The sequence below is a fragment of the Protopterus annectens genome, chromosome 5.part0 (assembly GCF_019279795.1).
Source record: "Protopterus annectens isolate FY-2018-M chromosome 5.part0, PAN1.0, whole genome shotgun sequence".
Taxonomy (NCBI): domain Eukaryota; kingdom Metazoa; phylum Chordata; order Ceratodontiformes; family Protopteridae; genus Protopterus; species Protopterus annectens.
Window position 1 is genome coordinate 1,453,641,213 of NC_056735.1, and position 24,658 is coordinate 1,453,665,870.

At 41.2% G+C, this 24,658-nt stretch overlaps 1 protein-coding gene across 1 annotated transcript in view; it reads left to right on the forward strand.

The window, feature by feature from the left end:
• RAB20 (RAB20, member RAS oncogene family) overlaps window positions 1-24,658 on the forward strand; it is a 157,187-nt gene that overhangs the window by 47,388 nt on the left and 85,141 nt on the right. The gene's annotated exons all lie outside the window — the stretch shown is intronic.

Below are 24,658 nucleotides of genomic sequence, written 5' to 3' on the forward strand. Positions count from 1 at the left end.
ACTTTTCACATTTTTGTACATGGGGTCACTTCATTTAGAAAAAATAAAAATACAAAATGTTTGTGGTTTGGGAATAATGTTGCTTTACGCAGAGTCTGGCTAATTTTCCAGGTGTTACTGCAAATCTTGGTTTCTTGGATGCATTGATGGCGTCATGCCACACAGTTCAGGTGAGGATCTTTCATCACTTGCTGGATTGTGTAGTATTGTCCATGTTCACAGTTCCACTGCTCTCACGTAACTTGAGAGGACCTTAGCAAATTGTATGTGCTGTCATGGTCTCAGAAGTTTCTGGTTTTGGTCCCTTGCTATCATTCAAGTAGCAAAGCTCTGTCTCCCTTTTCTGACGCAGAATCTCACTTCAGAGATGCTTCAGTAAATGACTGGAGAGCCTGTTTCATTTTTTATGGGTTTCGCTCCCCACAGAGAAAAAATGCAGGATCAGACTTTTTCAAAATCGGGGCTGTTCTGTTTGCTCATCAGGTGTTGGAGGCACACCACCGGTGAGAATCTTTGCTCAGACAGCTAGTTTTTAGTTTAGCATCTAGTTAATTTGATGTGAAATCGTTCTTGCCCCTATAACAGAGAAGCACTCAATGTGGGATTAGTTGTGGCCTGAAGCTGTTCACACATTGATGATTTAAATAAAACCTCAACAGCTGAGGGCTTGAAAGGCATTCCTTTATGTTTCAGCAAGACATTTAATTTCTTCATGAAATATTAACTTTAACATAACATGTACATAATGGCTTCAGTCTTCTCTCTGAAATTCAGTACCATTCAGAAAGTCGCACTGAAATGCATGTAGAACGTTAAAAGCTCCGTGCCTAATACAATGCATCATAACTTAATTTCTGCAAAGTTGAAAGTGTCTTAATTAAAATATTTATATTAAGTACTTTCCTTTGAGTTCTAATTACTCTGCCAGAAGTTTGTATCCTCCTTTGTAGTACCTTTGTTTAAAATGTAATATTTAGCATAGTCGGACTTAACGATTCTAAGCATTTAAAAATCTCATTTTTACATGCTTTCCATCATCTTGAGTGTATGTAGGTCCCATCCACCTTTTATTTGTTTTTTTACATATTTCCAGGTGTACCTTTTTATTTTAATTGTATTGTATAAGCTTGTATTATGTTGTATCAACATTCAGCTTTTGAACTAGTGTGCTGCAGATGTGACTTAACTGAACTTACAAGTTTTACCTTTAGCCAGGCTCTGACGTCAACATTGCAAAATCTGTCTCAAGTTTCTTTTTGTAACTGTAATTTCCAGAAGTGCTTCATGCTGTGTATGTATCCTTTTGTTGTCATTGGGTTTAAAAAAAGTTCACATATGCCATATTTAAAAGTTGCATGTCAGGGTTTTCTAGAATTTGAGTGGCTCCATTTTGTTTGTATGTGGTTTAGAGATAGAATGACACACAATTGAATAATATTTAAAATGCCACTTGTAAATCTGTCCGAGAAAAATATTTTCTGAACTGAATTTCAAATTTCCAAACTCGGGATTTTCTTAAGCAATAGACGTCAGACAGATATATGTGACATATGAGGAAGCCCAAGGTTTGTTGTGTACGCAAAGTTGAAATGCCGACAAATCCTGCAAAAAGTAAAAATGTTTTTGTTGTCATTGTCTTAGTTAAAATCACTCTTCACAAGTCTGCAGTTTTAGAGAAGCAAAACATTGCACTTTTGAAAATCCTGGGACATGTAAAACATGCATGTTATAGTAATAGTTGAATATGAACAAAAGGAATGCTTTTCATGGCACAGATGCAGAATGTGTTCAGTCAAGTTTGATAGACCCTAAACTTCATTGTTTTTCGTGAAGTCTCTAAAAAGTATAATCTGCATGTATTATAAATTACAAAAGGTGGACATGAAGATTGACTCTGAAGCACCTGTAGCTGTATCTGTTATACCTGAGTAAATGTTTCATCGTTTTTTTTCTTCTAAGAAATGCCTGCACAATAGTTCTTTGAGGCAGCATGTACATGAGTATGTACATGAGTTTATCTATGATGTGGAAACAGTGTTTCACGTGTCCCACACAAAGCAAAACAAAAAGGGCTTACTTTTAATTCTGGTAAAATGCGAAGGATCAGCTTGCTGCTGGAATTGCATGCAGGAGTTGACACTATAGCCGAAACAAATTTGTGAGCCAGAGTAAGCTACACTTCTTCATACATATGAGGTACTTCCTACACTGAAGTGTTTTGTGTGGAGCTTGGAACCACCATTTTGATGAGTCAGGGAGTTAACACCCAAGTTTTGCGCAAGCTTATACCACTACTATCTGCAGTTAATGAGATTGAAGGGCATCATTAGTCTAGTAAAGCACAACCGATGAGCTGTTCTGACTGCTCTTGTTAAAATGAGTAACTCCATGTTTACTTGTGGGGATTATAAGCTAACTGTAAATTGGGCTACAAGCACTGATGTCCCTTCACCCTCAGGTGGAAAAGTTGATTTGATGGCTATGGAACTGCATGTTCTAAAACAGTTGCTTATCCGTAGTTATTACCTGGCATTGATTCTAAAAACAATATGTGACCGTGCACAGAGATTTGTTTGTGTGTAACTAACTGCCATTTGGTTTGAGCTCCACAGCTTCTATTTTTCAAAGAATAATGCATTGCATGTATACTTGGCTAGTTTGCGGATACAAGGAAGCAAAACTAAACATCTCAGTAACTTGCATAAAGTGTTACAAAGATTGCAAGACTGGATTGAGTGTTAAAAAATAATTTCATAAATTACAGATTTGCGTAAAGATTTGTTGGGCAGGACATGGGTATGCAAACATTTTTAGCCCTTTTGTAGTGGGGCATCCATAGAGAAGCCCTTAATATCACTTAGTGAACCCAGCACATGCTGTGACCAGTTATTTACCTATTTTGTAAAAATATCATTTTGTAATTTAACAGACACGATGGAAATGGCAAGTGCGTTTACATTATCAGTAACCAGACATAATGACAAGACTGTAACAGCTTTTTTATTGCAGTGAATTTAAAATGCAGTGCTTAAGCTGCTTGTAATTTGCTAAAATAATGAATTAGAATATTACTGCACCTGTTCTGCCGGTAATGTATCTTGTGAATGGTGGGCTCTGCATAACTAATACATTCAGACATATTTTTGAGTAGACTCACATGTGTTCCTTTTACCATCAACACAAGCAGTTCTCATTTCCAGCATTAGCAGAAAAATTGTTGAGGTGGGTTCCTTATATGGTAGAGGAGCCCTATGATTACCAGCAACTCTGCTTGAAAATCTCTGATCTTCACTGTTCCACAGAGAAGGTGAAAGCCATGTATGAAGTGCCCCTATTGTAAAAAGGGGCATGCCTTTTCACGGAGAAGTTGAAAGCCATTTCTGAGAGGTCCCCTTCTTAAAAAATAAGTAAATAAATTAAAATATGAGCATTACGAACATCTGTTGGCTTGATTGGCTGTATATGAACAGTTTAAGTACAGGTTATCTGAGTTGCCTCCATTCTGTAGGCTGCTGAAAGATGGCTTCTTGGCAATGGAAACAACTTGAGCAAAATACATTCAGAAAATAAAAGAAATGTTAACTTGTAAGGTATTGGTTCTCTGTGATGGTTGTTGCTATCATTTGCTTGTAGTGCTGTAGCTTAGCATGGACGGACTCAGACTTTAGGCTTCTAGCAGTTCTTAAACCAGCATGATCCAAGGCAAGGAAAGCTACAAATTCTATTCCTAGTTGCACCGATTACTTTTTACTTTGAGACTGTGGCTCTCTGATCTAGTCCTCTCACAGGTCCTGTGGTCATTTGATTGAGACCCCTGGCTTATGGCAGAGAATCTGTGCCATAGATGCAGATGTTCGTGTTTCACTGTTCCGGTCATTACATTTGAGTAATCTGCTGGAAGGTTGCCCTCAGTCGGCCTGATTAACAAAGTCTTGGCTCCTGTGTCGGTTGCTATCCCTTCTTCCATGATGTCAGGGGTATAAAACATGCAGCCGATGCCATTACATCAGTCTTTCTTGCCGCGCAGTGCCCAAAGCAGAAGCAGCTTGCAAGTGCCGGTCAGCTGACTCCTGAAATTTTCGTTTTCGAGTTTCAGAACTGAAGTCTTCCACTAAAAGCTAAGTACCCCGTTGGGGAAACCTTTTCTTGCTCCTTTCCGATGTCAGTAAAAGTTAATAATTGTATTACTTTGGGAAGCAAATACCTCAAGGATTTTCATTTGTACTGTATTCCTTGCCAAGACCCTGACCACGACGTACCTTGCTGTCAGTTTTATGCATTATTTAATCAGCGCACTATCTGTCGTCAGTACATTTTTGCTTCTAAATATTTTGGCTCTAGGTTTAATTATCCAGAAATGACATCTATTAGCCATCCGACTTCCGGAATACTGAAAAAACGCAAGGAAAAAGACAGGCTGTTGAGGTCCAAAATTGCCGATGACACTTCTCCTAAGCCAGCTGCCAGTTCGTCGGTACTCAGTGAAGTGCTTTTGCAACCTCTGATACCCGCTACTTCTGATTCGCAGGCCTCTACTGAGACCCATTCGGAGTCCGGTATGCCGTGAGATGCTTCACATATGGAACCTGCGGATGTCTCTACCCTGCATGGGTCTGGGGCCGCTGAGCAGGCACCGGCTTCTGAGGGTGTATTCAGGCCTACAGACTTGCATATTAAACTGACCCAACTTCAGTACTAAGGTCTAAATCCCCATCTGTGTCTAAAAAAACTGATGCCCAGGCCACATGTTCAGGCCCATGTGCCTAAAAAATGATCAAAATGGCTGAAGATTTAATTATTCTAATCAGGGGTAACCCCCCCCCCCCCCCCCAAGAGGCCTAGGATTGAACTTGACTATGAATCCTCTGAACAGGACTCTTGTTTCTTCTGACTCTTCTAATGATCTAGATTTGTCCATACTTACTTATGAGAACTCTGATACAGAGGATTCTATTCCTTCTGCCTCTACGCCTGAGGATTTCTCTTTTGGGGAAACTTTACCTTAAGGGAGCATTTCCACTGGGAAAGTCAGGATTTCTCAGAATCCAAAAAGAGGCTTAGGGATTTCCTCCTCCTTCCTCAGCATAGGCCTTTGGCTATACTTCCTGTACTAGACATTGTTGGTTATGTGTTTTCGGAATCCAGTATGACCCCTGAATCCTTGCCTCCAGCCCCTAGCAAACCTGACAGGTACTACAGGGTTCCTGAGACCCACAGATTACTTTTCAAGAATCCTGTTGTGGACCCTGAAACCATCTCTTAGGGAGCCAATGGCATTAAGGCTTCTACTGCTAAAAATCCTACCCCTTCTGATGGAGACTGCAGGGCACTGGATAGATGGGATAAAAAGGTTTATACTTCTGCAACCTTAGCAATCGGGGCTTTAAACTGTCAATTCCATATGCTAAAATATCAACAGCATATTATGGGACTGCTTAAACAGAAAATGATGTTGATTTCTGACTGTGTGGAGAATAAAGATTTACAGGATTTATTGCATTCGGTTGAACAAGTTGGCAAACATACTTTGCAATGTGGTTTTGAGTCTTTAGAGGTCTCTTGCAGGGCTGTTGTTACTGGGTCTGTGCTTAGAAGGCATGCTTGGCTCAAGGAGCAATCTCTGCCTGATCATGTTAAAGCAAAACCTTTGGATGCTCCTTTACAGCAGGACCGCCTGTTTGGTAATAAGGCTGAAGAAGTTTTAAAAAAGATGGAAGCTAAAGCTAAATCAATGCAAACTGTGAAAGATTTACAAGTACAACCTCCAAGATTTAGTAGGCGCTGGCCTACTAAGAACTGGTCCTTTGCAGCTCCTTCCAGGGCCACTCCAGCCAAACCCAGACATTCCAAAAGCACCAGGTTTCAGTCCCAAGGGACTTTCAGAACTAAGCAGTGGGGTGCTTCCACTTCCAAATCTGGAAGCAACAAGGCACCACCCTATGGTAAACAGTTTCAATGACTTCCCTTTAAAATTACCAAGTATTTACCTCTTAGCCGCCCCTGTGGGGGGAAAACTGGCTCTCCATTCAAGCAGCTGGCAACTTATAACCCAGGACAAATGGGTTTTAAATAGTGTCCCAGGCTTACAGATTTCATTTCCACATGCTGCCAACTCCAAACGGGTGGCCAGACCTGCTCCCAAGTCAGTGGGCAGAGACTCAGAAACAAGTACTTTCCCTCCTAAACATGGGGGCAATTCAGCTGGTACCAGAAAAGGGACAAGGTTTCTATTCCAGACTTTTCTTGGTACCTAGAAAAGACAAGTCATTGGGTCCAGTTCTGGACCTTTCTGCTCTAAACACCTTTCCTGACATTCCGAAATTCAAGATGCTGATTCTTCACCAGTTACTTCCTATGCTAGGCAAGGATGCCTGGTTGGCAACTCTAGATTTAAGAGAGGCTTACCTGCATATCCCAATCAGGGAATCTTGCAGAAGATACCTACGCTTCAAAGCAGGCTGCATGCATTATCAGTTGTCTGCACTGCCCTTTGTGAATACCCTGGGCTCAGTAGACAAGCCAAAGTGCCTGGCTCCAGTAATTGCATTTTGCAGGCAAAGAAGTATTCAAATATATCCATACCTGGACGATTGTCTAATTCGGGCAGAAAACCAGGCCATTCTTCTAAAACATCTGGTGTTTGTAAAAAGAGTTCTAACCTGTCTAGGGTACACCATAAACAAAAAAATCTCAACTGGTACCCTCTCAAAAAGTTACATTCCTGGGTGCAAGCTTGAATACAACTGCTCAGATGGCTTTCCTTACGCCAGAAAAGCAAATTCATGTGGTGACTTCAAAGAGGTGGCCACAAAAAAAAAAAACTGCTATCTACAAGGCAAATACTGCAAGCCTTGGGGTTCATGGCCTCCTGCATTCTTCTAATTCCATATGCAAGACTGCATATCAGGAAACATCAGTGGTATTTAAAAAGTTTATGGAGTCAACATTGTCACAGCCTGGAAACAGTGATTCCGATCATACCTTGCCTGTGCCTAGAGTTCCTATGGTGGGCAGAGGCCTGCCACCAAAACAAGGGACTGCCATTCACACTACCCCCTGCTACCCAAACCCTAACTACAGACACATCAGACTATGCATGGGGGGCTCATCTGGCAGAGAAGTGCATTCAGGGCAAATGGAGCCCAAATCAAATGCACCTTCATAGCAGTCAAAAAGAAATGCTAGCTGTACAGAATGCACTGACAGCCTTCAAGGACTACCTTCATCCAGGACAATTACTGATGAAGGCAGACAACACCACGGTTATGTGGTACATAAACAGGGGGGTACACATTCCTACCCCCTCTGCAGACTAGCCATGGCATTGTGGAACATGGCCTTGAGCTACCAAGTACAACTACAACCCAATTCCTGCCAGGAAAGTTGAATGTTCTGGCAGACGAACTAAGCAGAAATCTCATGGACCCACACAAATGGAAACTGGAACCACGGATTTTCAACATGCTGACATGCAAATAGGGGAGCCCAGACATAGTTCCTTTTACCTCACCCCAGAACTACCAGTTGGACAAATTTTGCACAAGAACTCCTCAAAAAAAAAAAGCCTGGAAAGTGGATGTTCTGCCTTCAGCTGGAGTAAACTATCGATGTGATAGTGTTCAATCTCGCCGTTTGTTCTTACACATGGGTTCGGAGCCGATCCTCGGCTCCGTGTCGGCCGCTTGCAAGCTCTGCATCGAGAAGAAGCTCGAGACAATCTAATACCCACAATCCCCCTCTGCCTTTACCTCAGATCTAGTTTGCCGCTGCTGCGTTCGCATCGCTGGGAGCTAGCTCGAGCATCTTGAGATAAGGTATAACTTTATTTTTTGTTATATTTTAGAAAAAATTGTTCTAAAAGTACCTTTAGGTATACTTAGTGTATGTGTGTGTGTAGGTAGAATTTCTCGGTACCGTTAAATTTATTTAACTGGTTAGAGTTTTTCGGGGCCTACTACCCCCTTCTTAAATTTGACAACCGGACTGACATATACATCGGATTTGACTTGTTTATATTGGATTTGTCTTTTATACTGGACTTGACTTTTCTCTTTCCTGTAAAATGTCTGAGAAAATTAAATCAGGCTTTAAACGTTGTCAGTGTGGCCAAAAAATGTCAGTTACTCTGACAACCATAGTTCCTGTGTCTACTGCCTTGGCCCTCTCCACTTACAAGAGGACTGTTCAATTTGTCACTCTTTTAGTGGGAGGGTCATGACAGATAGGCGCAGGAAACTCATGGACAGAGGGTTATTAAAACCTTCCTTTCAGGAGGCTCTGGATGCTTCAGACCAGGCATCCAAATCCTCGAAGGAATCGAAGGCGTCGGAGCCCAAGCACCCCAGAACTACCAGTTGGACAAATTTTGCACAAGAACTCCTCAAAAAAAAAAAGCCTGGAAAGTGGATGTTCTGCCTTCAGCTGGAGTAAACTATCGGTCTATGCCTTTCCCCCTCTGTTTCGGCTCCAAAGTTCTACTAAAAGTCAAACAGGACAAACCAAAAATGATTTTGATTGCTCCAGACTGGCCTCGCCAACATTGGTACCCACTCCTGCGCAGTGTGTCACACATTTCACAGTGGCACCTGCCTCCGACACCTTCCTTACTGTCTCAGCAGGAGAACCAAATTTTGCATCCTCAGCTCCAAACATTGAATCTTGCAGCTTGGCTAATCACTTAAATTCAACCTTAGCATCCCTCAGCAAACCTGTGATGGATGTCATTTTGGAGGCGAGAAGACCTAGTACTAGAAAATCTTATGCTGACAAATGGAAAATATTCTGTGCCTGGAATCAATCTCAAGGGATAAGCTCAGCAGTGCCCAATTTACCTCAGATTTTGCAATACTTAACTGAGATGCTTCACAAGGGCCTGTCTTTCTTCCATAAAAATCCATGCCTCCGCTATTTCAGCTCACAGCAACACAGAACCCCCCCCCCTTCTCTCATCCTCTTCTAAAGCAGTATCTTGGAGGGGCCAAAAACTTGAGACCACTCAGGAGAGCTCCAACCCCTGCCTGGGACCTTAACTTTGTATTGGAGAAACTCACTCTACCTCCTTTCGAGCCATCTGCTACTGCAGACTTAAAATTTCTTTCCTGGAAAACAGCCTTCCTTTTAGCAATCACTTCAGCTAGAAGGATATCTGAATTACAGGCCCTTATGGCAGTGGAGCCTTTCATCATCTTTCATGCAGACAGGGTGTCTCTCAGGACCAATCCATCATTCATGCCCAAGGTGGTATCCAGTGTGGCTCTTAATCAGTCCATTCATATGCCAACTTTCTTTCCCAATCCACGGAACAAGGGGGAGTGGATTCTGCATTCATTGGATGTACACAGATAACTTAGATTCTACTTGGACAGAACTAAATCTCGAAGAAAATCTGAATAACTGCTGGTAGCATTTGCTGCAGGGGTAGAGGGGAAGGTTATTTCAAAGCAAACCATTTCTAAATGGATAAGCCATTGTTTTCATTTCTGTTATAAGCACCATGGAAAACCTATCCCCAGGGGATCTGATCTCATTCCACCAGGGCTGCATCTACTTCAACAGCCTTTCTCAGAGGTGTTCCTACCAGGGATATTCTAGAAGCTGCTACCTGGAGTTCAGTTCATACTTTCACCAAGCATTATCACTTACCTATTTTCTCTAAATCCAGAGCTGGCTTTGCCACTGCTGTTTTGCAGGGCCTTATAGCTGTTCCTAATGTATAAATCCATCCTCCCAACCATAGCTTTGGGAATCTAACCAAATGTAATGACTGCAACAGTGAAACACGATTAACATAGTACAGTTGTGTACACTTACCATAAATGTAGATGTTCGAGTATATTCACTGTTGCAATTCTGGTTACCCTCCCTCCAGCCCCCTGTTTTTCTCTTACTATATCTCTACTTTCTTTTACTATGCTTTAAAATTGTTTTTGGCGTATTTGCTTTTGTTTGGAGGTATATTTTTGTGTTTTTGATTTATTTATTTATATAATATATTTTGCTCCCCATTTGGGGGGCACCTGACATCTGGGGCAAGAAAAACTGATGTAATGGCGTCTGCTGCATGTTTTATACCCCTGATGTCATGGAAGAAGGGAAAGCAACAGATGCAGGACCCAAGACTTTGTTAATCAGGCCAACTGAGAGCAACCTGCCATTACCCAAATGAAATGACTGCAACAGTGCATACACTCTAACATCTACATTTATGGTAAGTGTACGCAACTGTACTTTATTAATATTGTGCTCTCACGATGTTGCAGACCCATTGCATAGATATCAAAATGCTTTTGACTTTACTGGGAAGAAAGTTTCTCATCAGTAAAGAACTGCACTTGCTTTAGGTTTGGAGATGTGGATGAAATGTATTTACTCAAAGTAGGAAATTCAAGCTGTTTGACTGTACAGATTTATTCCTTAATGTAATTGTCTGATGTGTAGTCTTCAGAAATGTACAGTGATATCCAATCACACTGTGGCATCACTTAATTTTACAGCTCATGTACCCATGCACTACACTTAAATTTTGTATCTGAAAATACAGTTGTGTAAAATCTTAGCGTAACAGTAGATGTCCTTCTCTTCACTTAAAAAGTATAGATGAGCTTGAAAAAGATATTGCTTGCGCCGTGCATCGCATTTATGCTGCCTGCACAGAATGTAGGGCATAAAAGGGATGTATGGATGCAACTACCCAAAACTGAATTGGCCCAGCAAAGAACAGTCGTCGTAGGACAAAAGTCCATTCCCATCCAGAAGGAAAAAATGCAGAACAAACAAGCGAGGGTTGGCGAGAGGGAGTGAATACTGTAACACTGAAGTTACTGTTATAAGAGTTTACACAACTGTACTCTGACCTCCTATATTACTGTTGCAGTATTCCTTAAAGAAGGGAGAATAAAAAAACTCAAGAAAGCTGATATGATCTCTCCATAAACCCACAGAAAATGGTTTCAGCAAAACCTGCTCTGGCCTTAGAAACCATATCCAGCTTGTAAAGGTATGCACTGTAGACCAAGTAGCAGCTTCAAGGATTAATTGGTATTCACCCACTTGAAGAAAGCACCAGAAGAGGCAACATCCCTAGTGGAATGAGCTCTAATAGAAGCAAACGGAGACTTGCCATGAAAAGAACAACGAAAAGAAGTTCTCTTAGATATCCAGGAAGAGATGGTTTGCTTAGAAACAGCCAAACCCAAAGATCTGGGATGAAAGGAAACAAAAAGCTGATCAGACTTGTGAGTAGTCTAGGTTTCATCCAGCTAGTACCTGAACTGTCTGTGCAAATCCAAGGTATGCAGGACCATTTCAGTAGCAGACTGAGAAGAAGGGAAAACGGAAGGGAGTTGTACTGACTGATTTAAGGGCAACTCTCATTTACCACCTTGGGCATGAAAGAAGGATCAGTACGCAGGGACACCCTGTCCATGTGACAGTTAAAAATGGAGGAATAGCCATAAGTTCCTGGAGCTCAGAAACCCTCCGAGTAGAAGAACCAGCAGACTTCCAAATACAGTGTTGCAAAGAAGCAGAACGTGCAGGCTGAAAGTGAGCCCGAGTCAATTTCTCCAAAACAAAATGAAGGTCCCAAGGAGGAAGGAACTGTGCTGTACTATTACTGTATTTTTAGAGCATAGCTGAAACAGTTGTCTGAAGTGGGTGTTTACGTTAAAGCCTGATGGCAGATTGAGACATACTTTACTCTTTGCTACAGCTAGAACAGTAGCTGCATTGTACAGTGAAAATGATTTGCTGACTCATGTTTGTGCCCCTCCTCCTCTTTAGACTGTGTTGTAATAGCAGCTGTTGAGCTATTAATTACACGCGCAGTTGACAGAGATATTGGGAGAAGTCTGAAAAAAATACTTTGAGGTTTTTTTTTTTTTTGTATTTGTCATCAACGGACTTGTAAAAATTTACTTGTCAAAATGGACATTGTTGAGGGTAAATCTCATGATAATCCAATCCAATATGCATAGCATTTGAGAGATTCTAATTCCATTTGTACAGTTTACTGTTTGTAGCTGGCTTTTGTACTCTACAATTACAAAAGCTGTCTTGTGGTAGTCTGTGGAATGTGTGCATGCTGCAGAAGTAGGCTTGCTATAGGTTAACTCTGTTTAGCCTTGAAATGTTAGTACATTTTTGTAACTATTAAATGTATGTTTTTGTTCTAGCATTACGAATTGTATCAGAGTATTACAGATGAGTATTTTAATGATTTTCTGAAATAGTGCAAGTCCACTTTGAGATGTTTCAGTACTTTCTCATAGCCTAACATACCTATTAGCTTAGCTATTCTTTGTTAAAACTGTATCCGTTTCGGCTTACCACTGCCGAACATCCCTTTTACAATATCTTCATTAAATGTATGGAAGGGCTGTTCCCCCCTTCTATGCCTTGGTGTGGAGGCTTTGCCCCACACCCTTCCCATTTTCTAAATACACAGCCTCTGAAGTTGCACCAACATGGAGTGTGTGTCCATTTCATTAGGTTAGTGCAACTTTGTAAGCAGTATGGTCAGAGATTGGGCATTGTGAGGTGCAGGGTGCATAAATGCCCAGGAAAGAGAAAAGTAGATGTCCTTCCATTTCAATGTTGTATTCCTTGCAATAATCCCCTGCCAAGGGCGGCCTCATGTCTGGCCAGTATTATTTATTTTACATTTGTTTACCGCTAGAGTCCGACTGGGCATAAAACACTTTTTTAGCGGCGGCCCGGGGAGAAAAGCTCCATTGTTGGTAAACTATTTTGTTAGCAGAAAGAGAAAATTGTATAATACAATAAAGAAAAAATAGTAACAGACATTCATAACAGTAAAAAGACTAGAACAGAATAAATTGCTCAAGTGGGAGACGAGACCAATAATCTTTTATAACCATGCTTCTAGAAGACAGTTCTTGCAGTAGTGACATTGTATACAGTAAGAGTGCAATTACGATACTTATATACAGGTAGCATAGCAAACTGAAGACTTAAAATCTGATAGATGTTAACAGTGAGAAAGAAAAAAATATATATGGTAGTCCTATGACTTAAATTCAATGCTCATTACATATGCAGTTTAAAATTTTAAAATCTGCTAGTTCCATGGTTTGGGCTACCCATGCCCAGTACATGTACAAGTCCAGGAATTGATGAGATGGGATTTAGTGTGATGCTTGATGTTTTTTAAGCTAGTTATAGTTCTAATTTCAGGTGGTAAGGCATTCCACAGTTTAGCAATGTAGTAGGAGTATAGAGTCACCTGAGCTATTTTTACTCCTGGTTTCTTCAATTAGAGCTTTACTAGTGGATTCTAGTGGACGGGTAGTTATATGGGGATTGAGGAGGCCTTGTAGAGCTGGTGTTTTATCTGGTTTATAGTACATTTGGTGGGCAGTAGAGAGTTGCATGAGAATGAGTTGGTGAGGTAGTTCTAACCAAGATAGTTGTCTGAGGGCCTTACAATGATGGGTTCTAGGAGGACAGCTAATGGCAAATTTAATCTTATTATAGCAGGCATCTAACTTGCTTAGGTCCGATTTGGAGAGGTTGGTAAGGATTGGTGAGGCATATAGTAAAGTTGACAGAAGATGAGTTCTGGCTGTGGTTATTCTGGAGTTTGTGGTTAGGTAGTTTTTGCATCTGTATAAGGTACCTATTTTCTTGTGTACTTTTTTACAGAATGGGCAATGTGCAAGTCGAACTTCAGATTTTGATCAATAACACTGAGAAGTTGGGTGGATGGTACTGGTTCGATCAAAGTCTTATTATTGAATGTGATGTTGAACGAAGTGGATTGGGTTTTGAATTTAGTGGAGTGGTGGAAGAGCATGAGTTTAGTTTTATTTGGGTTCAAGATTAATTGGGCATCTGCCAACTATGATTCAGTATCATTGAAGGACGTTTGGGTTAAGTTCTGTAGTTCCAGTAGAGTTTGGGCAGAACATATGACAGTGGGGTTGTCTGCATACAGTACAAGGGTGGCTAGATTTGTAGCATTATGGAGATATGTAAACAGGTTAAAAAGTAGGGGGCTGAGAATAGACTCTTGAGGCATGCCCATAATCAGTGGTAGTAAGGGAGAAAGAGCTTTGTTCACCGTACCGCTTGTTGCCTATCTATGAGGTAGTTCTGAAACCAGGTTAGAGTGGAGTAGCTTAGGTTCAGTTTGGACAAGGCAGTTTGAGATGCTGTATCAAAGGCTTTTGATAAGTGCAAAAAGATTGATTACTAGCTCACCTTATTTCTAAGTTGACTGATGGTGTTGATGAAGCTAATAAGGGCTATGGTAGTACTATGGTAGGGGCGAAAGCCGTAAGTAATTTATTGTCTAGGAGATGGTTAAGTATACCAAAGCATTTAGATTGCTTTAATATATGCCATAAATCACACACATGCTCCCCGCTTATAACGTAGGTCATAAAGATGTCTGGTCATACCATCCTCAGAACTTATTTGCTGCCTGGCTAAACACCATCTTGTTATTGTTGGTCTGAAAGCTCGCTTTGTGGCTGGCTCACAGATAAGTGTCCCATTGGATTTTTTTGCTCTTATCGTTTTCTGTTTGTTGCTTGTGGGGTTTCATGTCATCCAAAAAGGGTAAATGCCAGTGTGGGAAACAGATTTCCCCAAAAAGACCATCACAAGCAGTAATTTGTTAGGCTTTCGTTCCAAAGACTTGCCATAGTCTGCTTTCCTCTTTAGCCTTGTATAGTTCCAAAGTCTTAAGCTTTTTGTGAAAGACACTGTGGAAGGAATTTCCCACTCTGAGGATCGGCCATCCATGAAGAAGGCCAAGAAGTCTGTCCAATTCTTCTGCTGTACCACCTCTGCCGGACATCTCTCCAGAGGCTAGTGAAACCTGGAAGATCACCCAGTTCCTCTGTTATATTCCTGTGCCGCGATCCCTTCAGAGGCCGTCTTGAATCTGACCTCATGCATGTCTCTGGTCTTGCAGACATCCATTTCGGATGTTCAAGGAGAACAGTGGCTGATTATTTCTGAAGGGCCTAGCGGTGTTCCTCAGATTTTGGCTAGAGAGGAAGTTCCGACTACAGTTGTGGAATGTTACCCAACATCTGAGCCAAAATAAAAAAAAAACAAAAAAAAACAACGCATGTTTCTCTACTTCTGTGGACTCTGAATGAATGGTAGAATTTCACCCTGGTTTGTTTAATGCCCATATGGCTTTGAAACCTCCTCAAGAAGTTTCTTTTCCTTCTCCACCTTAATCCTCCACTTCTTTTAAAAGGCCTAGGGAACAGGATTCCTCTGAGGAATCCCTTGCTTACTCATCCCAGATTCCTTCTCCTTTAGACTATATGGTTCTGAGGCACAGGAGTCTACTAGTCTTGACACTCCCTTTAAGGAGACTTCCTTCGGGAACACAATTTGCAGTGTGATGGATTTTTTTAAATGGGATTGTGCTCCGGTTTCTGAAGTGCAGAAGAGGTATTGCACACTTCTGCATATGGACTCTTCCCAGCCCTTCTGTCCCTCCTGTTTTGACTGATGGACTCTTCCCAGCCCTTCTGTCCCTCCTGTTTTGACTGCCTTGTTGGATGCCTTTTCTACTGCATCTCAAGCTCCAGACTCCCATTCACCTGTCCCCAAAATACTTGCCAGGTTTTACAGGGTGCCTGAGGATTGGAAATTCCTTTTATAGATGTCATTCAGCTGACCCCTCTGTGGTGTCTGTGGCATCTGACAAGCCATCTCAGTTACTGCCTTCTACAAAACTTCTTCCTTCTGGTCAAGATAGTACGACTATGGAAAGGCTAGGTAAGAAGGTTTTATACCTCTTGCTATATTGGCTTTTATGGGTGTTAATTACCAGACTCTTATGTCCAGATATTTTTTCTCTCTTCTTTCTCAGGCCTGTCAGGCAAGACTTCTGCTCTCTCCTTGTTTGGGACTTCTCAGGTGGCTTACCATTCTGTTAAGTGTATTTGTTATGCAACAGAGGCCTCTTCCATAGCTGCTGCTTTTGATTCCGCAATGAGGAGATATTCCTGGCTTTGGCTGCAGCCTTTGCCTGATGATATCAAGGCTAGGTTGACGGATGCTTCTCTGGATAACAAACGCTTATTTGGTGTAGCTACTGCTGATTTGTTTATTTGGTGTAGCTACTGCTGATTTGTTTAAGTCCCTTCAGGATAAGGGCAAGGCTTTGCAAGAGCTTAAACATGTCTTTTTCTCCTGTGTCTAAATTTAAAATAAATTATCCTAGTAAGCCAGCCTTTTTTCATAGGTAGTCTGTCCTCCTCCCAGGGTAAGAAAGGGGGGGGGGGGTAAAAGGTTCCTCCTGCTAAAACTACAGAGATTCCTGTAACCCAGAAAGCTCCTTTTCCTGGCAAACCAGGTGTTGTCTGACTATCCTGTTCTCAGCAACATTCATCTTTGTCTTTCCATATCCGTTCCAGTTTGGTTGAAGATTACTCAGGATTCCTGTGTTCTTTCCATTACCTGACTCTGATATTATGTGGTTTGGAACTCTCTATCCCCATTCACGGGCATTCCTCACCCCCCTTAGGAACAGTTGGCTTTCTTTTCAGGGATGCTTCAAGATCTTTTGACTCTGGGAACTATTCTGGAAGTTTCAGTTTCTTAAAGGGGGGAGTGGGATTTTACTCCTGAATTTTTTTTTGGTTCTCAGAAACGAGCAACTTGGAGACCCATTCTAGGCCTCTCTCATTTAAATACCTTTTATGAAGGTACATACCCTTCAGATGTTGTCTCTTCAGACTTTCTTCCCTCTGCTGCTGCTTCAGGCAACGATAAAGGCAGAGTTGAGAAACAAGTCAAACAAAGGCCAGAAATAAGTTAAAGGTAATGACAACTTGCACGAACACTTGGATAAAACGGAGCATTACAAGGGCACAAAACGCATTACTAAGCAAACAAATAGCACAGAAATGTTTACTAAGTAAAGGAAAGACATAAAAAATTTAACTAAGCCGAATGTTCAAAGTTAAGATGTTTGATAAAACAGTTGCCAGAAAACTACATAAGAGGTTGAGTTACCTTGGAAATGCTAAACGAGCATGTTTAGAGTAATACAAGCACAAGAAAATAAATTATATGGGGGGGGGGACACAATAGAGGGCAAAAAAGGCATATTTGCAGAAATAAAGTAAGGTGACTGCATGTTTTTGACAAATTAGTGTGTTGGCATAAACTGTTATTTTGCATTAATTAAAGCTCTGCATGGCATAACTAGAGTTATCGAAGCATCGTAAAGTGCTTTTCAGTGTGTGTTTATTACTGTGCATTTATTCCGAAGAGTTTGTATGCAAACTGCAACTATTCCATGAGGTCCAGTCAATATACAACCATTTAAAGAATTTCTTGTGTTGGGTGCATCTGCCTTCAAAGGGCTGGCCATTACAGTGTTTCTTGCACTGTAAAGAATTACTTGGCCAAGTACAGCAATTTTGAAAGTGTTTCAGTGTGCTGTGTACTGTTTATTCGCAATGTGCAGTTACTTCGAATTGTTTCTCACTTTGAACAACTTCTGCTGCCCAGTTTACTCGCTATGTACAGTTACTTTGAAATGTTTCTTAAAATGATAATAAATGGCTTTACAGTTCAATAATTTTGAGAGTTTTTTACAGTGCCTGAGAAAGTTATTTTGCAAAAGCATTTCGCAGAATTCGGTTACTCAAAAGTATTTCGTATTGTTGAAGTACTCAAAATGCTTATTGTACTATTGGACACAGTTATAAGTACTGGCATACATTTCTGACATGTAAAAAAAAAAAAAAAAAAAAAAAAAAAATTATATATATACTTGTGTGTTCGTACAGTTACAAGTAGACTTGGGTTGCATTGTGTTTTTGCTATAAGTTGCTGGCATGGCAGATGGATTTTGAAAACCTCACCACTTGTATTTGATCAGAATATTGCAGAGAATTGGAGAATATTTGAGCAAGAGTACTACATTTTTATACAAGCAGCTTACTCACATAAAGATGCATGCACCAAGGCATTCACTTTGCTAAACCTAGCTGGGTTAGAGGCCATTGATGGAGAGCGTTCATTTGTATATGCACCAGCAGTGTATGAAGGCGAAGGTGAAAATAGTCATATTGTTATTCAGGCTGATTCAAGGGAAGATCCTGTGTGTTTGAAGCATAAATTCAGAGAAATGTGTAACCCCCCCAGACCAATGTTACATTAGTGAAGCATTTGTTTTGCATAAGAGACCAAAGGCCAGGAAAAACATTTGCCACTTGCATTACTGACTTGAGAAACAAGGCTAAAACTTGCATGTTAGATCTAAAAGATGAGTTAATGAAGGACAGGCTTGTATGTGGTATCAATAATGCTGCTGCAAGACAGGTTTTGCTTCGGGACAGAGACTTGACTTTGAGTAAAGCTGTTGAGGTTTGTCAGATCCATGAGGTAGAAAGGCACACAAGTATGCTTGCAGCTGATAGAATGGTTTGAACAAACTCCAGAGCAAACATAGACATTATGCAACACATTGCAAGGAGAAACAGGCCTAGACACGAGACACCTGTTACCCCTGCAGGCTCCCCAAGGAAAACCCAAAGTTTTCTAGTAAGTTGCAAGACAAGTTCAGTTAAAGGAGCTTGCTCAGTGCAGAACAAGCGCTGCTCAGTACAGCACCAGGGTGAATCAGCAAAACCCAAGTCAAGCGTTATTGTTAACTGTTGCAGTTGTGGTGCCAGCCATGAGTCTAGAAGAGGAAAGCGTTTAGCATTTGGTCAGCAATGTCACAAGTGTAAAAAAAAAAAAATTGGAATCATTTTCAAAGGTTTTGCAAGTCAAGTAAACCTCATTCATTTACAAGGGAAGATCACTCAAGAAAGCAAATTATCAAGTAGGGTTACAGTCAGCTTTTCTACGTATATTGTGTATCAGTAATTGGTGAAAAGGTGAATGCAGTTGGTTTATTGGCCGGGGCGAAGTGTTTTGTTCTGTCCAATTCCATGGTAAACACATTGAGCTCAAAGTAGATACTGGTTCAAAGTGTAATGCGATGTCAATAGAAACGTTTGCTAAAGTAAGAGCTGCTGAACAACTTAATGTGGCTAGTTGTGTGAGACTTTTTGCATGTAGAGGTGAAGACCTTGAGACCGAAAGCTCAGTGTTGCTTTTCATGTTATTTGGCTGGGAACAGTTACAAGTTCTACATAGTTTGAAGGCCTGTGCAGTCATAATTAGGTCTCTGAGACAGTTTGAGAGTGGACTTGCTTTCTTTGTACTAAAGAAGTTCATATAAGCACATATCCCAGTTCCAGTTCCAGTGAAGCCATTTCCTGAGAATATGCTGATGTTTTCAATGACAAGCTAGGCAAGATTCCAGTTGTATTCTATGAAATTAGACCCAGAGGTTAGTCCAATGGTCAGACTGGCAAGAATTCCAATAGCGATGCAGAACAAAGTTAAACCCAGTTGGATAAAATGGTACAACAAGGTGTAATTTGTCCAGTTACAGAACCAACTGAATGGGTATAGTCTATGGTAGCAACTCACAAAAAAGGCTCACATGAAATCAGAATATTCGTCGACCCAAGAGACTTGAATAAGACATTAAAAAGACCTCATCATCCCATGCGAACAGTCGAAGTCGCAGCTCTAATACTGAATGCCACTGTATTTTCCATCTTGGACGCAGAGAGTTCATTTTAGCAAGTAATGCTTGATCACAAATTTTCACTACTGACTACATTCAGTACTCCATTTGGAAGATCTAGATTTCTCAGGATGCCATTTGGAATAAATTCTGCAAGTGAATTCTCCAACGTGCAATGGAACAGATCTTTTCAGGTTATGCTTGTGCCCCAATAGTAGATGATTTATTGGTTGGAAGCAATGGTGAAGTAGAGCATGACAGAAACCTCAAAGCTTTGGACAGAACACGTGAAGTGAATTGAAAGCGCAATCCTCTAAAGTGCAAATTCAGACTACCAGAAGTCTCATGTAGATCATTTTGTTACTAGTACTGGGTTATGACCAGACCCATCTAAGCAAACAGCTATTCTTGAGATGCCCGCTCCAGATATTGTTCAAGCTGTCCAGCGTTTTCTTGGTATGGTTAATTATTTGGGCAAGTTCATGCCAGATTTCAGTGAATTAACAGCGCCTTTGAGAGAGCTAACATGTAAGACTGCTGTACGGTCATGGCTAGAACAGCACCAGAGAGCATTTGATGATTAAGCAGAAAACTGCCAACCCGCCTACACAAAGGTACTATGATGTCAATAGACCTGTTAGTCTTTCCTGTGACACCTCAAAGTTTGTTCTAGGCACAGCTCTTCTTCAAGAGGGTAGACCAGTAGCATATGCATGTAAAACTCTTACCCAAACTGAATTTTTTTAGGTTTGTCCTCAACCTCAAAGGCAATACACAATTGTGTGCAGAGCTCACTGTAAATTGAGCCACCTATACTGAGCCAGAAGATACAGCAAACCTCCTGGCTGATAAATTCAGCTCCAACTTTACTCCTCTCTCCCCCTCAACCTTCCCTCAGGAAATATCACCAAATATATCTCCCCCTCCTATCACTAGGGAACAGTTCCTTGATGCTCTTTCTAAGACCAAGAACACTGCATCAATGAACCCAAACAGTATTCCAAGTTGCCTTCTAAATAGCATGAAACATGACCTATCAGGGCCTCTAGAATTACTATTTAACTGTAGCCTCCAAAGAGGCTTCATGCCTCATGAATGGAGGAAGGCAACAGTCATCCCTCTGCCCAAAGGTGGGCCATCTACAGATACTGGAAACTACAGACCCACAAGTCTCCACTAGTCTTGTATGTAAATCCATGGACGGAATTATCATGGAGATGATCAACAGAAGTATAGTAAACCTCCAGACCCTGGACCCAACCCTGTTTGGTTTCGTTAAGGGCATATCCTGCCTACTCATCCTGGTGGCCTTTTTTGAGAAGGTCACCAAAGCAATGGGTGAGGGCAAAATCGTTCACACTGCCTACCTTGACCTGGCCAAGGGATTTGACACACTACCCCATTCGGGCATTGTTGACCAACTCAAGAGGTTAGGTACAAACACGCATGTCACCTGGTGAATAGCCAACTGGCTCACAGACAGCACCCAGGAAGTTAGAATTGGGGAGTCCACCTCTACAGAGAGGCCAGTCACAAGTGGATTCCCTCAGGGATCGGTCCTTGGACCGCTCCTTTTTGGCATTTACTTCAGAAGTCAAGGCCAATGTCAGTGGTCTCTGGCTGACTAAATTGCAGATGATTGCAAATTAGGAGCTGTCATTGAATCTCACACTTGGCACAAATGTCCTCCAGGAGGGGCTGACACAGACATACAACTGGTATCAGAGCCATGGGCTAAAACTAAATGCCAAGAAATGCATAATAGTATCCTTTGGGAAGTCATCCATCCCTGGTAACTATCATATTGACAACACACCCCTTCGAGTTGAAACAGTAGTCAGGGACTTCGAGACACACACGGATAGTAGTCAGTGACTTAGACACACATGGATAGTAATTTAGCCTTTGATCATCACGTGTCTACAGTGATGAGGACATCATTCTATGTTGTGCAACTTATAAACGAAGGTATGGCATCTATGTCCAAGGAAGTCATTGTTCCACTGTATTTGGCATTCATCAGACCTATCATTGAGTACAATATCCCCTATGGTATGTACCTAACAAGGCATATCCAACAACTTGAATGTCCACAGAGGCTCTTCACTAAAAGAATGCAGGGCATAAGTAATGTGTCCTTTGCAGACCACCTCAAGGCCCTATCCCTGTATTCTGTCTCCTACAGGCTTTTGAGGTGAGATCTATGCCTGGTATATAGGGCAGTGTCAGATCCCACTCTGATAGGCCTCCTGCATATCCACAAAACAAACAGTACCAGAATTACCCGTTCTAAAGACTTGAACTTTGCCTGTCGTATACATAGGACTTGCTGGAGAGATGGGTATGTATCCCACAGACTACCCTGTCTATGGAACAGGCTCCCCATCCATGTGAAGCAGAGTTCTTCCCTAACCCAATTCCAAGTGCAACTTGGACAATTGGATGGGAAACTGGAAATTCATCCTGGTTTGGCATCTATGTCTCTAATGCAGATAGGTAACCTGTAAATGGTTCATCTCTCAGGCCCATGCTTACACTTATTAAGGGTATCGGAATTTGTTAGAGATTTGGGATGCATAACTAGGCTTAAAAAGACCCTTGTGTTCGTTGGCTTAGTAAACACCTATGAACCTATAAATGCAATATGCTGAGATCTAGCAGGAACTTTTGGCAATTGTTTGCATGTTCCAAGTTTCATTATTTATATTTATGGTAGAGATATCCATATATTAACTAGAGATTGAAACTGTTTATCAATCTTTAATGAAGCCTATCCATTCTGCTCCAGCAAGATTGCAAAGAATGATGCTTAAATTACAAAAGGTAAACTTCTTTATCTGCCTGATGCGTTATCTAGAGTGCCCAGAAATGCAACAGAACAGTTTGATGCAGAAAATTTTGACGTCGATATCATCATGGAAGTGTGTAATTTTTCAACCACAAGACTTGATGAGCTGAGAGAGCTTACAAAGACTAATCCTGTTTTGCAAAAGCTCAACCACTACATCCAGGTAGGATGGCCATCAAAGCAGTGTAGTGTACCGCCTGAAATACCTCATTTTCCTTACAGATATGAGTTGTTGATGGAAGATGACATTATTTTCAAAGGTCCTAGAGTTATTGTTCCTGCTTCCTTACAACGTGAATATATTCAGATTATCGCACGTTATGGTCGCGTCTCTAAACAGTGTGTGAAATACACAGCAAATTGGACCTGCTTGTCTATATGTTTAGTCTTGTATAATTGCATGTCGGATTATTATTTTGTATTTATTGCATGCCAATCAATGTCTTAAATGATGCGCAATTTATTTCTCAAAGAGGGGGGATGTAGAATGTGTGTGTGTGGTACCTTTAAGAAGTATTCAAGGACTGAACATGCATATAAATACCAGGCACGTGCTAAATTCAGTGCCATTTTGAGGGTGCAGCCAGAGAGTGAACATGAATGAGAAATAGTCGGTCTGTTAGTAAGTCTATTTTTAGTGGGATATTTACCTCGTTTCCTGATGTGTTTGTACATAAAGCTGCTTGAACATAACCCACGCTGGTTCGTCTACTCCATTCTGACCAGACAAGTGAGACTAACAATGCACTCTTTATTACCCCGGGGCCTCTCAAGGTGTTTACAGACAATACCGCACTGATATTGTATGTCAGCAAGCAAGGGGGGGATGAGATCTTACCTACTTTGCACTGGCTCTTCTAGTGTGAGCTCTAACTATCCAGCGTCATGTGACCCTTCATGCAGTTTATATTTCCTCAGGTTAGAACATTGTTTCAGACTCTCTTGAGTAGGTCCATGACAAAGTCCCACGAGTGAATTCTTCACAGGGATGTGTTTCTGGACATTGACCAGCAGTGGGGTTCTCAAGTACATCTATTTACCTCCCCTCTGAACAGACAACTTCCGCTTTTTTTTTTTGTGCCCAGAGTACCAGGTCCTCTGGTTTGGAAGGTGGATGTCCTTTTTCTTGCAAGGTGATGTTTCTTTAGGTCTTTCCGCTCCGCCCCTTCCCCTCATTCCAATAATTCTGTCCAAAATACAGCAGGATGCTGCCAAAATCTTGCTGGTGTTCCCCTTTTGGCAGAAACAACATTGATTTCCCTCTTCTGCATTTAGCCAAGGGAAGTCATCGCAAGTTATCTCACAGGGTGGACCTACTCACACAAGACTGGATCTCCCCTCCATTCTCACCTGTGCACCCTTCAACTGACACTGTGGGTGACAGGATTTTGATTCCATACAGACACCTTTTTTCTGAGAACATGCTTAGCGTCCTGCAGGAGGCCAGGAAGCCCACAACTAGGAAATCTTAGTTTTCCAAATGGAAGAGATTTTCTGTTTGGTGTCTCTCATAACCTGGTTTCACTTTCTGTTGATATTCCTTTGGTTCCGTCTTGTCTTTATGAACTGCTCAGTGCTGAGTTGGCATATTCTTCTGTCAAGATCCACTTTATATCCTCCTTTAGCTTCTAGATTTGAAGCTAAACACTTAAAGGTGTCCTTCATATTAGACCTCCCAAGAAGCCTGACCCTCCTCCCTGGTGTTATAATTTTGTTTTAGAAAAATTGACCCAGGCTCCTTTTGAGTCTGCAGCTTCAGCTTCCTTACAGAGTTGTTCTTGGAAGTCTGTACTTTTGTTAGCTCTTAACATCTGCCAGACAGGTGTCTGAGCTTCAAGCCCTCATGGCTTGTCCTCGTTTTTTAGTTTTCCATAAGGACAGGGTGTCTCTTCATACTAATCCTTTTATGCCCAAGGTAGTCAATGAGTTGTCTCTTAATCAGTCAGTTAATTTTCTCACTTATTTGCCATCTCTGTAATCTGCTGGTGAGAAGGTACTGCACACCTTGGATGTGCATAGATGGTTTGGATTTTATTTGGATAAAACAGTGTAAGAAACTTCTCTGTGTGGAAGATTTTCAGTCCATATATTTCTAGCTAATCACTGTATATTAATCAGATCAGACTGTATATTAATCAGATCAGACAATAGTAGTAGAAGTAGCGAACGTAAACTCGTCAAGTCAAAAAGTAATAATAGAAAATTATATAATTCTACAGCATTACTAA